The sequence below is a fragment of the Sipha flava genome, unplaced genomic scaffold (genome assembly GCF_003268045.1).
Source record: "Sipha flava isolate LNK unplaced genomic scaffold, YSA_version1 75_pilon_pilon, whole genome shotgun sequence".
Lineage (NCBI taxonomy): Eukaryota > Metazoa > Arthropoda > Insecta > Hemiptera > Aphididae > Sipha > Sipha flava.
Window position 1 is genome coordinate 2,092,270 of NW_020273615.1, and position 4,890 is coordinate 2,097,159.

A 4,890-nucleotide genomic window follows, 5' to 3' on the forward strand; every position below is an offset into this window, starting at 1 on the left:
AATTTAGAAGTAGAACTAGTAAATAAATAAAATTTCTCATCTAGTGTAAACCATGTAATCCAGCTATATAGATTATATTAGTATTACTATTATTAATTAATAATCTTTTATAATCAGATAATCTGTGATTTTATGAAGTAGTTCTTAATATTGTTTTATCAAACGTATGAGGATTTTTAGTTCAATCGTGCAAGACACGTAGATTATAGTACTTATTAAAGTAAATCCACGTTATTTAAAAATTAACATAATAAAAATGTTTTGATTACATAGATATAAAAACTACAGTAGTGTTAATTAAATAGCATCTAAATATTTTATTATTATATAGGTATTATTTTTTTAATTAGTCTTAATTTTATATTTTGTATTTATTCTATAAGTAATTGTATTTTATTGACTATTCATTATAATTTAATAAGGTGTTTTTCTGTGTTTTAAACATTATAATTAAATGTTGTATACATCAAAACAACTTTTTGATGAAAATATTAATTATATGTGATTGAATAAAAATGTAATACTTACGTTTTAATTATTCGATCATTATAAATTTTGTTGTTAAATGTTTAAAAATGTCTGATTGATGAGCACAATAGTAGCTAAACTTATCATTCAACGATTAAAACACAATTAAATTGTATAACCTAAAACATTCAAATTAAATATTTAGTTATTTGCTATATATCTATGTGTAATAAATGTTTACAATGAATAAATATATAATGTAATAATATAGTGTCAAGCCAAATTGTCGAATTAAATGTTTCAGGTTTTAGGTTTTGTATACTACATGTATTAAGACACAACTAAATTATTCTAAATCGCAAATGAAATATTTAGAATTTTGATAACTAAATAGATTTTAATATTTATTTATTTGTCGGCATTGGTCAGAAATTTTTATTTCAATTGAATTTAATCATTAAGAAAAACTGTTAAACTACGGATATTTTTAATTCTTGATATAAAAAATATGCTAACTTATGTATGTATATATAGTGTTTTGACGTGTATTTTACGTCATAGAGCATTTTCGGTTGGATACATATTGTATGCTATACGACGTGCTTACTCAGCACGTTTAGCATTCGTTTAAACCACTTTTTATAATTTTAAACTCTGCCATGAAGTATAAAATATTTTAGCCAGTTATATGAATATTAATCAAATATATTCTAATTTCTCGTTACTTCTATGTATGTCTAATATCAGTGAGACTTTAGGTATTTATTATTTTATTATTATTATTTTTTTTTTTGGCTCACACCCAATATAAATAAATTTTAAAAATGTATTGTGCATTTCTTTCTGAGTATATCTATAAAATATTTTTTTAATTTATTTAAATTAATAGTATGGAAAATTACATTTCATCTCATATCATGATTGAAATAAAAATGCATCTTTTGTTTTTTTAAATTATTATACATACGACCTTGATGTCAACGTAGATAAATGCAAAGATGATCAAATTATGTTGTGCTATTAGTAGGTGTATAATACATAGTGCTTTGAACAGTTATAATACATGCAAGTAGCCTATTTTCAAAAGATTTGACCGAAAATAATTTAATTGGATTGACGTCATCGCAAGCTCAAAGGGCACAATAATGAATGCTATATTGTATTTTTTTTATTCATAAGTCCGCATTGAATAATACATTTCACATTTTATGAGTTTTACTGATTAAAAATAACAATTATACATATATACAAATATTTACACTCAGAATGTCAAGAAAGTTAACAATTCCACATTATTTTAACGAGGATTGCATATCATGACATAATATAAAAATTCAAATTCAACTTTATATAACAGTCAATTAATCTGAAATTGAGTACGAACATGGTGTCTAGTATAATTGGTTATAATTATTATTATTCATTGTGATCATTATTTAACGTTGTACGTATAGGCTTTTGTAGTTTCAGGTCAGGTGTCGCAAATGTTTATCAGTTCTACCCCTATTACTTCATAGAAGCAATACGTTTATGTATCTGTTATTTAAAATATACGTATTTTAGGAATAAACTGATTAGTGTTATATATTTAAAATTAATATTATTTGTATATATTTATATATATATATATATCGGAGCATCCGAGTTGGGTCCCGAGTACTAGAGGCTAATCGCAGTTAGCGTACTAGTTGGGTCCTAGATTTTTATAGGTACTACACTAGTTGGGTCCTGAATTATTTTAGTTATTACTCTAGTCCCTGAATATTTTTTGGTAAGTACTACATTATACTAACATTTTCCATCTCACTTTAACAGATTTAAAACTGTCTATGATCTATTTAAACCAGAGGTATGGATAAAAATGTTCTTTATGGATTTTTTTTTTTTTTAGTTTTTTTCCATTAAAATATAAATTATTAAAATTGTGTGGGTAAAAATATTAAAAATGTTAAAATCATTATATAATATGAACAAAAATTAATGAAAAAGAAACTAAAAACAAAAAAAAATCTCTAAAAAAATATTTTAATCATACCTGTGGTCTAAATAGATTATAGATAGTCCTAAGTCTGTTAAAATGGGAAGGAAAATATTTGTATAATATAGTAATTACCAAAAAATATTCAGGAACTAGTGTAATACTTATATAAATCTGGGACCCAACTAGTGTAGTAATTTTGAATTCGAGACCCAATTCTGATGCAGCCATATACATAAATAATAATAATATTTAAATCTTCACAACAGTTTGTAATATAAAATGTATAATTTATTGTTAATTAGCAATTTGATTATTTGATTGAATATAAAAAACGTAAGTACCTAATTCTGGTAATTAACTAAATAACCTGGTATTATACTGGCGAGCAGTGAGACAATCCGAATTCACTAAGACTGACAGGTTTTTACTATAATGTTGAAATTGTTAGATGCAGTAAAAATATTAACTGTTGTATAGATACCAATTTTAAATGTAGAATTATAAAATTGTTTAGTCACATTAGTTTAACTGTTATTTTAATGAAGTACACCGACTGTCAACCAATCTATTTTTATTGTTTAAATAAAGAAGCTATGTCGCTAGTGTGTGCACACGGACTTAGACAATTTCATTATTCAATGTAATGAAATTAAAGATTATATATGCAATTTCTATGCGAGTTTCAAAGAGTGTTCAGTATTAGTATGTTAAATAATGCATCATTTAATTTCAACCTCACACAGCGTGAGATGGAAATGAAGTGATGTCACGCTACTTTAATAATAATCGTAGGTATCAGGTTTTCGAAATAGACGTAAGTGGACCTGTATTTCAGGTTTCCTACAATATTTTTGTACCTTACATTAACAAAAAAATGTGTAGGTATATTTAGTCAATTATAGTGTATAAATAATTAAATAAACATAATTTTAATTTTATATTTAATATTTTGGTAAATTAGTCTCAACGAAAAATATGTTTTCTTTGAATCTCGTACGTTTTTTGATAAAGTTTCAATTATTTATAATTTGTATTTTAATAATCAATTGTAGCTGTTATATTATCATAATGAGTTTTTGCATGAAAATTTAGAAAATTTTATTTTATTTTGTCTACTACGAAACATTATTTATTTTTTATCAAATATTTTAGCATAAATTATATTTAATTTGAGCAACATCAGTTAAAATATGAGCCCAATACTTTTAGACTTAAATTGTAGGGCCCCGTTTACAACATGGGGGGGGGAGGGTTACCCTGAATACAGAACAACCCCCGTGTGCACGCCTATGAAGAAAGATGATGAACCAATAAGTGATATATTAGTTATTTATATATAGCTTTCTACCATAGACTACTCGGCAGTACTGATCTACTCTCGAATCTTTATAAACTCGAATGCTCTCCCTTAAACAATGAGAAAGTTAAATATACTTCAACAATCTACCAATCATATCTTATTTTTCTTTTATTTTAATTTTAGGTTTTTAGACATCTTTAAAATATTTATATTACTTATTGTACTCGATGTGTAGATTGTGATTCTACATAATGAATTTAAATATATTATTTTAAAAAAGAAAGGTTTTTACACGAAAAAAAAGTATTTTATTCGTTTTATCGATGTTGATTAAATATATAATAGATGACCGGGAGTAATATAAAAGTTCGATTTTATATAACGTTTTTTTTAATTAAACAAGTAATTAGTGATTTTTACAATAAACTTTATAATTTAACTGGTTAAAGTTATTAAATATATAAATAATATAATATATAATAATATAAATAAACTATATTAAACAAAACAATAAATTTTACACATTAGTTAGATATAAATGTATACACAATGGAAATCTTCAGTATAAGCGTCATATAAACTTTATATTAAGTACATAATCAAGTGAAAATTTAAAATAAATACTTAAGCACATTTAATAAAAGTTGATTGTTTTCTGCGTTTTAACTTAAAATTTGTTGTGATACGTTAGATTTCATTTAATATTAGCTTCAGTATTTTAATTATCTTAACATTAATAACTCAAGATAATTTTAGGTACTGACACTAGTGAAGAAGCTTAAAGTTTTAAATATATTAATTTTTTATTAAACATTATTTTTAATATTGGAAAATCTAAAAATGGTATAAAAACCATTAGTACATTACGTTGATAGGAAATGTATGTTATACATTTTAATATATTACTCGTATTATTTATGATTATTTATTAAAGAATATAAAGAGTGTTTTTAAAATTATTAATAAAAAGTTTAAAAATTGCTTTAGTCTACTAAAAAATTGAAAAAATACTTTTACGTAAGTCCAGTTAGTTAATATTATTTAGTTCTAATTGTAAAAATAGTAAATTATTGTTAAAATTAACGTTTATATTTTCAGTGATACAATATAATATTTATTATTTAAAATTAGAATGTCTGAA